Source organism: Hemiscyllium ocellatum, chromosome 2 (assembly GCF_020745735.1).
Source record: "Hemiscyllium ocellatum isolate sHemOce1 chromosome 2, sHemOce1.pat.X.cur, whole genome shotgun sequence".
Lineage (NCBI taxonomy): Eukaryota > Metazoa > Chordata > Chondrichthyes > Orectolobiformes > Hemiscylliidae > Hemiscyllium > Hemiscyllium ocellatum.
This window is the reverse complement of record NC_083402.1, coordinates 54,183,494-54,197,030: the sequence shown is the minus strand read 5'-3', so window position 1 is coordinate 54,197,030 and position 13,537 is coordinate 54,183,494.

Genomic DNA, 13,537 nt, shown 5'->3' with positions numbered 1-13,537 from the left:
AAAAGACAGGCAGCATCTTGAGGGTGACCTCCAAACCATCACGGTCGATGAACAGGAGCTGCGTGTCGTAGTTGAGGTTACGCACCTGGTGGAAAAAATACGTCACCAGGGTGCACCGTAAAGGTATTGCTGCAAGGTCTGAAGGCGGAACTTCGCGACTTGGGTGCGGACACATCAGCGACTGGCCGCCCTTCTCAATAGAGAGACTCAGAACCTGCGCAGCGTCCCAGTGCATCTTTTTTGTCCCAGAAGAATTTGACCAACGTTCTCTGGATGTCAGTGACGAAACCAGGAGGAGGGACCAAAGTGAACAGCCGGCACCACAGCATGGCAGCCACCAGCTGGTTTATGACTCCTGTAAGATAGCACTCAGAGCAGTCCTGTCCAGCGGCCTAGGCAAGCCAAGATTTTGGCCTCCAGCTCCTGCCAGTTTGCCGGCCGGGATTCCTCAGCTGGGCTGCTGACTTCTATGTTGAGGATGCTCATCATCCTGTTTGCTTGTAGTGAGTGGCAGGTAAGGAACTACATATTAATGAGGTGAGATCTGCAGTTAATAAAGTCATTAACAAGCAATAATCCCCTTTATAGGCAATTTGTTGCTGCCTTGTGAGAATGTTGAACTGCACTTTTTACGCGATTCTGTCACATTTCCTAACATTACGCTGTCATTCTGGCCCCTACAAATTTTGGCCCTTACTTTTGAAAGTTTTATTGATAAATAGAACAGATGATTTTCTATTTTCTCAATATTTCAGTCTTTCAGAGTGAGCTTTATATTCCCTGCAATCTTAATGTCATTTTCTATTGTACATTCTTGACCACAGCTATAGAGGCATGCTTCCTTTATTCAACTTCATTTTATTAGTGTGTGAGAAACCAACTGTTTAGTCCAAGAGCTTTTAAATAGTTCACCTTCAGTCAATTGCTATCTGTGACAGCACCTTTTAGCATGGACTGATACTTTGTTACCTAGTTGTAAATCAAATTTCACATCTATGCAGTATCCTGTAAGTGAAACATGTGCAATTTAGATGACAAAAGAAAAGCTTTAGTGCTTCCCATTTGTCATCTCAGTATTAAACTGGGACTCAATGCTGTAGCAGAGTTTTAAAATGAGTCCTCTAAGCAGTGGAATGTTGACTTAGTCTTTTATCCCTCAAATCCCTCATGTTTATTTATCCACTCATAAGCGAATGCTCAAGTAGTACCATAATCCTGTTTGCCTGCTACCTTGTTTCCAAGTTTCCCAAATAGATATTTTCTCCAAATAAAGGTTTGTTTGGCAAGCAAAACTGCATTTGATTTTACTCTTGTTACTGTACTGAGAGTAATACAGCTTTTCTAAGACATGAATTGAACAAGCCACTAAGATGGTGACCCAGGACAGGAAATCAGTTTAGTTTAATGGTTATCAAATGCTTTGAAGATTTCCTTCAGTTTCTTTTCAAATCATATGTGATTTTGAAAAGGTAGATTCATGAACAGTGGGAAGTAGAGGAGTCAAAAAGATGCAAGCCTCCGAAATGGCTGAAGTGACGTTATTCAAATTTCCACTTGAATATAAACTACCCAAAAGCTGAACTATTAAAATCAATTTTTTTTCTCTGCTGAGCAGACTGTAAGGTGCTTGTTACACTAAATGGAAGCTGTAAACATGCCCATTTACCAGCTAGCAATTATCCACATTACACATTGCTAATTTAATACTGATAGTAATTTAATGTATCAAATTGTAAATGAGCTGAAACTTTGTAAATCCAACCCTTAGGATAATTATCCACACTTATCCTAAATATTACTGCTACAGATTGCTGCAGTCCCATGACTATCTTTGTACTTCTTGCATCGTATAGATGTGAGTACCATAAGCAGTATCTTATGGGAGATTGCAAAACAATCCAAATCCACATCCTCCAATTGCAATTGCTGCATTAGAAATATTATGGAAAGTCTGTCCCTTTCTCACTAATATGTTAATGTTCAGTCTCTGATGGTTGACAAGTTGAGGAATGACACTGAGGATGACGGATTGGAGGCTGAGGACAATGGCTTCAGCTTTCATATATTTAATTGGAGGATATTTCTTCTTATCCAGTACACACTAGGTATTGGATAAGCAGTTTGACAATTTGAAAAAAATATTTGCAGAGTTGTTGTTGGATCATAATACTGTATCTAGGTAGCTGTGGCATGTTAACAGGGTTTAGGTGTGGAGGCCCTCGAGAGTGGGAGGGATAGGAAAGAGAGGGTAAGTGGGGATTTTTTTTTGCTGGCGGCCCACGTGGCTACTTCCATTTGGCATGGGCTACTGAAATTAGAAGTATACCTGCAGAAAGCCACAGGTCTATCAGAATTGAGCTTGTCTGACACGGTGCACTGAGCACCAGTGACAACTTACTGAGATCCTAAAGTGGGCCTTGGTGGCCACTTAATGGCCTCAATTGACCTTTGGGCAGTAAAACACCCTTGAGATTCTTCTCCTGTCGTGGTGGGAAGGTGTCTATCTTTGCAAAGTATATAATTTATTTATAACACATCATCTCAAAGTACATTCCAACGCATTTTGATCTGGGCGTTGCAAGGAAAATACAATTTAATGTGACCTTTCTTGATCTGAGATATTGTACACTTTGGTGCTTTAATTCAGTTGTAATATTTGTTACATTTACTAAATGGTCTCAGTGTTAACGACAATTCTGTGCACTGGAAAATCAACTAGTTTTGGGCAGATTAATAGCATCTTTCATCAGAATTATTGGTTCTCAAGGCACAGTTGATGTTTGTCTCAGTGTGTTTTCCTGCTATTAGCTCATAGTATGCAGACTCCTGTGTCATTGGGTTGCTCAAGATGAAGCTCAACAAATAAAAAAAATCTTGCTCCAGACCTTAAGACATGTTCTGAAGAAGAAGTGTGGCACTCTCTTCATCATGACAACTGTCCTGAGCACAACGGGTGATGAAGCAGAAAGTCCCAAATGTGTATGAACTATCTGTTGTGGAGTGCCCTTCCCACCATCAGCAAGTTACATCTTGGCATTTGTTTGAAACTGGTTTTGATACTCTGCTCAGGGAACCTTCCAATAGGATCAACCACTTCCTTTTCTCATGGGACCATAAAGATGTTAAGGTTGACTCTATCCTTATGGGTAGGTGTTGAGATATCCATCCTGCACCTTCCATTTGATTACATGAATTCCTCTGCCTCACTGTATGTTACCAGGGTGAATGACATTCCAGTGAGTATAATTAAGATGTCTAAAATGATAAGAAGATTCAATGGGGTGAATCCTCCCTGAAATCTATTACAAGTTTTAAAATTAGTGCTTCATAAGTGAAATTCAGAAGCACTTCTGCATACACACGCTGGTAGAAATATGGCACTCGTTATCTGAAGCTATAGAATATTTGGTCACTTTAAAATGTTCAAGACCGACGTTGATAGTTTAGTGTTCAGTTTGGGTATCAAGGAACAGGGAACAATAATGGACAAATGGGAGTGAGGTACAGTCACAGATCAGCTGTAATTAAACAAAATAGTGGGATGGACTTGATCATTGAATATTCTGGATTAGTGGTGCTGGAAGAGCACAGCAGTTCAAGCAGCATACAAGGAGCAGCGAAATCCTTGGATGCTGCCTGAACTGCTGTGCTCTTCTAGCACCACTAATCCAGAATCTGGTTTCCAGCATCTGCAGTCATTGTTTTTACCTCGTTGATCATTGAATAGCCTATTCTTGTTCCTATATTCCTAGAGATGTCAAGTTCACTTGTTAATGGTACAGCAATGCCATTAACATGATGTGGATTACATGATTACAAGAACTCACCTGGTCTTTGTTCTGTAGAGTTGAAGGGAAGGAAACAAATGTTTTTTTTTTGGGAGGGGGGTGGGGTGTGGCCTTTGATCGTGCATTTGTAGTGTCTTAGAGCAAGAGACCCAAATTCAAGTTCGAGCTGTTCCAGAGGTATATAATAACATCTCTGAACAAGTTGATTAGGAAAACATCTGGAAGGAATCGGCAAGGTTCTGAAAGGGGCAAGAAACTGACCAACAATGTTTCCTGTTTTTGGCTTCAGTCAGGCTTAATACAAAGTGATAAAGATAAAATAAAAGTATAGTTTATTAAAGGCCATACGTGGGTCTAAGTAAATTGCTTACCGTGCCTGCTACTTGTCACATCCTTATAATGGACCATTTATCCTAAACTGCCACTGAATTTGCAAAGTTTTGTTCATGAATATGTTGCTTTCCTGCTTCATGATTGAGAAAAAAAACAGATGAGCATTTTGAAATCATTCCTTCATCAGATCATGTGCTGGCACCATCTTTTCATTCTGAAAGCATTTGGCATGCTCATGACCTTCACTAAACAGTGAAACTAATTCAATATTTACTATGTCTACTGATAAACATGCTGGCTGTTGATTTGTGGCCACAAAATTATGTACAAAGCTTAATGTTCAAGCAGAGTTCATTTCAAAATGAGCATTCTGATTGGTTTTGAACAAGTCAACACTTATGAGTTAGCACCACCACCAATTTTATATTACCTTGATTGATCTGCTCAACTTTTGCTACTTGGCATTCACTACTGATCTAAAACGTGTAAAATGATGTTTCAAAGTTGGGTCAGAGGTTATTTTGAATCATTATTGTAATTGCACAAAGCACTATACACAGTGCTGTCTTTTTCAAGGGCAAAACTCCAAATGATGATGTCATCTCTATCACATGACCTCGTACATGTTACAAACTGAGGCCACCTGATTAAAATACAGAGCCCGTTACAGTGTTCTTTCAATGGCTTGCTTGAGGGAACAGTAAATTGCTGCCCAGTTTGCAAAGAGGTATCATTTAAAAAATAATAATAATAATTTGAGGCTCTCTCAGCAGAATTCAATTTTGTACAGGTTGATTGAACCAGTCAAATTCAGATTACCTTCAATCGTTGGCCCAGATCCACAGTCATCTCTAATAAATCCATCTTACCACCTGAAGAGAACACAGCTTGTTTTGTACTACAGTTAACAATGCAAATGTCTGAGATCATGGATTTAATATCAGTTCTGGTTCTTTTGAATGAATAACTGAGCATCTAACACAAACTCTTTGAGCTTTCATGAACTTGGAGCTACACCAGATTTCATTATTGCACAAGCTTTAGTGTACATAATATCTGATCTGTACTTACAGTAGCAAGCAGTAGTTTTGTTTTTAATCCAATCCATTCAGATCCATAATGCAACAACTAGTTCTCTCTGCAATAATATGATATGTACAGGTTAGTTAATTCAGAATGTAATTGTCTCCTGATTTGTTAACAGAATATGGTACAACCAATGTTTGTTTGAAAAAATAATGCAGATGCTTTGCTGTGCCAATACAGAGACTCAGCTTGCAATGACCAAAAGTAGCAGCATTTAGTTTTTACTTGTATAACATGCTGTCATGTCATAATTTTAATTTTATATTAGGGAAACACATTATTAGAGATGGAAACTCAGTATGGAACTACATTGGAAAGCTGAAGGCTTCTTGAAGGCACGTTGAAAAGTCAATAGTGAGAAGCCTTAATAGTTAATAGTTTAATACTAGTAACACTTGCATGCATTGAAGAAATACATTTTGCACTGGAATAAGTTCTACTTGGTCCATATATTGATTGCTGCACCAGTTAAAATGGTGTCTAAATCTAGTTACCTGAAATGCTGCTGCCATCTATGGACTTGAAAACAACGACCATATCACTTAATCCATTAAAACAAAACAAATCGTGCTCAGGGAATATATTATTTTTATATTCCTTGGAGTCAGTTAAGGGGCAACAGCCATATAGCACGATTGTTCTTTCTGTACCTGCAATCTTTATTGGCTATTAAATAAGTTGTGATTGTTCAAAAAAGTACAAAAAGAGCAATAATTCTGAATTCACAATGCAACATTCTACCTATTTCTTATGATTTAACAGTTGCAAAATCTGAAATGTTTGAGGGAAATGTGTAATAGCTGACTGTTTATATGTAGAGACATTTCAAAACAGGGATGAACTGTGTTGTTTACTGGCTTTAAACAATACCCTGCCAAAACATTCAACAAAATTTGTTGCTTTTTTAGTTTGTGCAAGCAAGGAATGTGAAAAAATCTAATGAAATGTAAAATATTCAGTCCGGCTGTGTTAAAATAATGAAAAAATTCATTTGAAATAAAATTATTTTCATACAAATTTGATTGAACTGGATTTTTTAAACCTGGAAGTGGTGGTATATTACTTAAATAAGCAACATGAACATCAAGTTGTTTTGGGATACTTTGGTCAAATATTATTTATAAATAATGCAGATCCTTATATTAATACAATATATTTTGGGTCAGCTTGATGGACTGTAAAGAAAACAGAAATAAATATTAATTTTAATAATACCATGAAATTTTTTAAAAATGTAATTGTCTATTTCATTTACCATGTGTGAAAAGTTTGGATGATTTAATAGCTTCTTTCAATTTACAGTTTCTAAACATTGATATACCAACAAACAAATTACAATAGATGACATTTGTGGCTAGATGTGTAATGTAGATTACTTTCCTCAGTCTACTGTTTTGTTAAAGATATTTACTTCATTAACATAAATGGACCAACATCTGTATTAAAATAATTGTCTTAAGAATATTTGCAAACACACTATATGTTAATCACCGATTTCACAAATAGTAATTTGCAGCTTAATTTTTCCTCAGCTTTGATTATGTTGTAGCATTATGAAAGAAAATTGATTACTTTGTTCAAAATTTGAAGAAATATATTAATTCCTTATTACAAAGAAACATTATTTTGACTTTTTTTTAGTTTAGTTTGATATATCAAGATTAAAAATTTACAGGAAATCATTTTCATAAACTGTAGGAATTTGTGGTTTCATATTGGCACAGAGATCTTTTGGTCTGAGATAAAGTAAGCAGAGGGGGTGGACTGAAGGGTGTTAAGTCAATTATATAGTAAAATACAACTGAAAGGCAACCTCAAATAAAGAGCTTTAGACGTCTATCTCTAGGTCTAAGCTGTTGCAAAGTAAGTGCAGAGACAAATCCAGAACAAATGCAAAAAACATTTCGCCATACATGGTAAGGGGCTGCCGAAACATGCTTTGGCACTGTTCCCCAGGCTTCAATAATTCCGCCAGCTTCCTTACAAAAGAGCCAAATTAGTTATACAGAAAACATTTCACTCCAGGAACCTTCAATTTGTTAAAGCCACATCCAAAAACTGCTTCAGCTGTTAAAAAAAATACAAATAATGATATAATTATTGAAAAAGCAAGTGAATTAGATCTAGATAAGTACCTTTTGTGCCAAGTGTGTTGGCATAAACTGCAATGTTTTCTATTTGGTGTTTTCTATGAAAGTCTGTGGATTATGATTTTAAACAAATAAATTCTGAAGCGTTTACCATCTTCACATGTGAATGTCTTCATTACACAATAGGGTGTGAAATGTTGCTTTCTGTTCAACAGTAAAATTGATAAAATTACATAATACTCTGAAAAAGTAGTGAAAATTAACAGCATATTTTAATATGACGCACATACTCAGGTAGATCCTTTGTAGGTTACAGCACTAGGGTTTTTAAGTATTTACTTAAACTTGTACAAGATGGCTGTGCAGCAGTTTCCCAGCACACTTTGATAACCCATAGCATAATCATTGCAGTAAAAAGGAACAGTTAGATTTCATTTACATTTTAAAATCACATTTGGTGGCAAAAAGTCAAAAGAATCTTACTTCCCATCATAAATTTGTGCCACATTGCAGCATCTGCACTTATTTTGAAAACATTTTTATTAAGTAGCATTACAAAAATAAATTTCATGCATTATGATATACTTTACTTTTCTGATTCTTAGTTAAGGTGACATGCTTAGCAGGAAATTCTTTGTCAATGGATAAAGCTATTCTCTTTACATTTACAGTGATCCATTCCGAGCTGTTGAAAAAAAATTACAGAACAATTGCTATTTAACACTACATTAGCAGTCCAAATCGGAACACTGATTATTTCTTGGAGTATTTTGTCAGTTTTGAGTTGGAAAATATGATTATATTATAGACCCCATTTTCGGGAATGGGTTCTGTGGTTCAGCTGGATTGGTGCTATCTGATATGTAACCTTCAGGGCTTCCTGTAAGGTAATTATCATGCTGAGATGAGCTAATCTCACGCTGAATACTACACCTGCCTCATTCAACTAATAAATAGGCCTTCGCATCCACAGACTGCCTGACCTGACTTATTATACTTTACCCATCAGCAAAGAGACTCATATCATCTGTAGGCCAAAGGTGAATTGCCTGCAGACAAAGTTGAAATGAATTTTTTGCAGTCCCATTTCACAAGGCAGTCAAACCACATAATTCTGAAGAGCGCAGCTCCTTAAAGACTTTGCACTTTCAGCTCTGTCACAGTTATATATGTTTATAAGTACTGTTGGTGGCTCCTTCTCCAGGTTTGGAGTGGCTGACTCTAAGATTGGCATAGCGCAATACTTTAAATGCCAATTTTTGATAAACCAATAAAATTCAGAGACTAGCAACTGACAGTACTTATGTATTAGAACTCTTAGCTCAACAATTTCCTTACTAAATTAGAAAGCCGAAGCAATTTTCTCATACTGATAAAGAATTTGTCTGTTATGTTTACAGTCACAAACAGCCATATTCAATCTGCCAAATGGTGGAATTTATTTAGGGAGCAAATATTCTGTGAATGGTACCTAATACTTATTTGTACTGATCTCTTTAATCTTTAAATGCTGACTCCTTTTCCCTTGGAAAAAGAACAATCATTTTCCTTTCTTGTTCAAAAATCAATTTTCATAGATAAATGCAAACTAATTAATTTGTAAATGCTGTGTATTACAAATCTTCGAGAATTTGGAGGCTATATAAAATGCCTTACTCTGTTTATACCTACCTGTAACTCAAATTATCAGAAATTTATTTTAAAAATCAAGCATTTAAGCAATGTATAAAACAAGCAAAGATCTTCATTTTGTGTAATTGCAATACATAGTTGGCTTCACATTATAAAAAAAGGCATCCTGAAAAACTTCCCAGTTGCAAAAGAATATGCCCAGAGCTAGTATTATGCAAAAGTATAAGGCAACATTACTCATGACCAGAGTTCTTACTCAAACAAACAAATACATTCTTTATTTTACAGATAGTGAAACATAAGTCAGGGACCAATAAATGAAGTTGCATTATTCAAAAAATTCTTGTAGTCAGTTTTAAAATTTCTCATTGATTCACAGCCTCATAGGGAATGTTACATACCTGCAAGACTTACTAGAACATGTCAGTATTAAGTGTCCTCTAATATGCAGGCTGGAACGTGTGCATGTATTAGCTGTCACCAATTCACTCTTAGCACTGTGATTAGCAAGACTACAATCCACAGGCTCAAGGAAGCTAAGCTGTTTGATTTCTAAATTCCCCTTTACTGGACTGGAATGTCACCTCTTGCTGATATCTTCCAGTTGCACTTTTGTGACATTCACAAAATCATAAAACATTTGAGATGAATAAAGTTCAAAACATTTCTCAGTGATTATTTGCAGTTATAATTTGAATTTGTCATGCTGTTGGCTGAGGTACAAAAATGCTAACCACAAATGTCGGCTAGTTTGGAATTAGTCTTGTAATCCAACACCTCTGACTCCATATCAGACATGGTGTCCAATTGTTGAATAATTGTAAACAGAGAAGAGTAAGCCTTAAATATAAAAGTACAGCCAAAAATACCCAATTGTCATTCTGAAAATCAACATTGCTTAAATTTTAAATTACCTTTTAATCCATTGCTTTTGCATTTCTATATCAGAAGAATGTAATTTGCATTCATATTAAAATGTTTTAGACAAGCAAACAATGATTACCCTTTAGTGCTGTGTTTGGGAAAGTAAAGGAAATCTATGATCTTTATGTTGATTCATTTTAATCACAATTATGTATACAAATTATATGAGAACCTGGTTTAAGAATAATTAGCTCTTCTTAAGAATCCATAAGTTAATTCTGGAAGAAAATCCTTTTGTAAAATAAATGAAATATAAACTGGATATTTCATGAATTATTGCAGATAAGCAAACCTTTATATTCTGTACTTAATGCTGATTGAAACTGGTTTTAAATATTGGATTTATCTATATAAGAAATAACTTCTAAATAACTCTTAACCTTGAATTATCATTGCCTGCAGAATTTCAGAGTGTAATTAGATAGTCTAAATATTTGTCAGTTTTGAAAGTGATGAAAAATAAAGTACCACAGAGGCTGGAAATCTGAAATAAAAACAGAATGTGCTGTAAATATTCAGATCCTTCCTTTATCTACATATGGCATAAGTTTACAAGGTGCCAAAGAGAGGCATTGCTGACTGAGAAATTTATACTGTCTGAGTTTTTTGATCGCAGCATCCTGTGTACTGTATAAAATGTAACATCAACTGTAGTTGATAGAGGAAAGAAAATTGACCTTGTTATCTTGAAATCATATTTAAATAAAACTATTACCATACCAGTATATTTCAAAATGATGCCTTCGTCTCTGACTCCTTAAATAACAAATAGCTGTTTTACATGACACAAATATAACTTGACTGTCACAGACAATAAACAAGTCATTAAAACTGCAGCATAGTGAACAGTAGCGTGTATCTGAAATGCTTGATATCTTGAGCAATCAATGGAGTTAATTTTATGCAGTGCAATGATATCTATTACCTGTATAATTTGGATAAATTATGGTTGATCTATATATATGCCGATTTCAACTACAGTAAATTTGACATGACTCGTACGTGGATAAGAATGTTTCAGGTATACACTGCAAAGCCCTAGTCTTGAAGTAAATTATTTTCTTCCAATATAACCAGTCCTGTCATAAAGAATTACATTTCAGATTTAGTGATGTTAGATGTCAATTGTAATTTGGTGACGGGCAGTTTATTGGTGGCATGTAACGCTCTGCTTGGGACCTACAACTTAGGTCGGAGGCTGCCATATCATTAAAAACCAGTGATCCTTCACTGATGACATAATTTGACTGGCAGAAAAAAGAGTGGAAAGCTGCTTGCTTCCACCTTCACATAGGCTACTGCATGTCAGAGATGAATTTGGCTTAAAATTAGAACTGCAGCTTAGTGGAGTGTCAGCAGTGATTTCTCCGTTTTCCACTTTAAAGCTGAGGAGAAATTTCTCCCTAGTAATTTCACCTCATTTCACACCTATTTGACATTTTTTATGGGCTGTACTACCTGATTTGGAAACTCTTGGTTCTTTTTAACCCAGCCATAAACAGACTTGAACCATGTTGCTATATTTGTTATAATATTGTTTCTACTGATATACATTCTGAGGTTTTTGGGTCACAATAAAGACCATTCAAAATGCAGAAGCATATGACTAAAATGGCATTTTATCAACGGTATGGAACTGTTTTCTTTCAAAACAGCTTCACAGCAGTTCCCTGAAATGAACCTTGTCCCTTATCCTCCAGATGCTGTATTCCATATGTAATCTGTTTCTTCAGTGTTGCACAACCCAAGAACTAATGGTTAACATAGGAACAGGAGCAAGGTATTGGGCCTCTAGCGTCTATTCCAACATTCAGTTCCATTATAGCTTCAATAATTGTGCCCTAATTAATTTGTATGTCAACTCTATTTACCTGCCTTTGCCCCCTATTTCTTAATACCTTGCTCCACAAAAAAAATTATTGATTGCTGCTTTGACAATTTGAAATGACCATCCAGCCTTCTCTGGGGGAGTTCCAGATTTCAGCACTTTTTTGCATTCAAAATACTTCCTGTTTGTTACTAAATAGCTTAACTCTACATTTAAAATGTTGTCCTCTTGATCTGGATTCTTTGACCAGAGAAAATAGAATTAATAAAGAAAAACTGTCGAACGTCTTTATCATTTTTAGACTTCGTTTAGATAATTCCTTAACCTGCCAAATTCAAAAGAATATAAAAGAGTTAATTTACATAATTTTACCTCATAATTTATCACTTTAGGTCTTGGCATCATTCTACTACATCCGCATTGTAGTTTCCGAGTCTGACCAAAGCTTTGTATAACTAAAGCATGATTTTATCAATTATGAATTCCCATGTATTTGACATAAACAAATCCAAAATACTATGAATTCAACTCTGAAATAAAAACAAACAGTAAATGCTGGAAAAATTCCACATTTCAGGCAAAGTCTGTGGAGACAGAAACAATGGCACCATTTAACCTCAAATATTAACACTGTTTCTCCCTCTTCAGATGTTGCCAGATTCCTACAGGTAAAGGTTGAAATTCGATTTGTATTTGTGATCTGTGCATGTGGACATCTAAATCCTTTGCTTCTTGCCAGTTCATGTCCTCTCACAATTTGGAAATTGTTCTGACTTGTCTTTCTCATTCAAAGTAGATGACTATGCACTTTCCTATGCCTCACTCCATCTTCTAGAGTTTTGATCTCTCACTGTTTATATTCTTCCTCCATCTACACCACCAACAGTGCCACCGAATTCAGGTGTCAGCCTTGGCTCACTCTTGCCTGAAATTAAACTCTTTTCTTTGTGCTCATTTCTTTCCATGACCTCACTTTTCCCTTAAGTTGGTAAACACTTCAACCTTTTGGAAAACCAGTGGTCCACCACTTCTGAAGTGTATCCAAACTCTGTGGGCACATTGATGACTATATTTTCAGATGCCTTGATCCAAGTCCAATATTTTCTCTCTAAACTTCATCCACCTTTCACTCCTACTTGATGACATTTCTTCAAACCTGTCTCATGAATCACCTGTCTTAATGCCTCTTCTTTGGTCTGATTTTTGTCTGATTATACTTAGTCATAGAGCCATAAAGTCATACAGCACAAAAAGTAGACCCTTTGATCCAACCAGTCCATGCTGAACATCGCCCCAATCTAAGTTAGTCCCACCTGACTCCTTCTGGCCAATATCCATCTAAACCTTTCCTATTCATTTATTTAACTAAATGTCTTTTAAATGTTGTAACTGTAACCATATCCATGAGATATTTTTTCTATATAAATGTAAGTTGTTGTTGTTTTTGTTCAAGTACTACTCCAGAAACTTAGCACACAATTCAGGTTGCCATTTCATGCCAACACATTGGTTTAATGCCTCATGTGTCGTCTTGTGTACATGGTAAAGATCCTATGACACTACTAAGAATTATTCAGTGTTCTGACTTTAACATGAAAAACATTGAAACTAGCTATCCTGGAAAGTTCCCAATATTATATTTCTTCAGCCAAGTTAAAGTTGGAATTAATCTTTCCAAAATCATTTGAGATATCTCTTTGCAGGTTTGTAAGAATGTAAGAATTATCACAGCAAGCACACTTATATGTATAAGCAAATATTGACTCAATGGGGTATATTTGAACACTCAATAAGTTTTTGGTGGGAGACTATACTGGAAAATGAATTTCTTACCTTTCATGACATGATATTGGTGA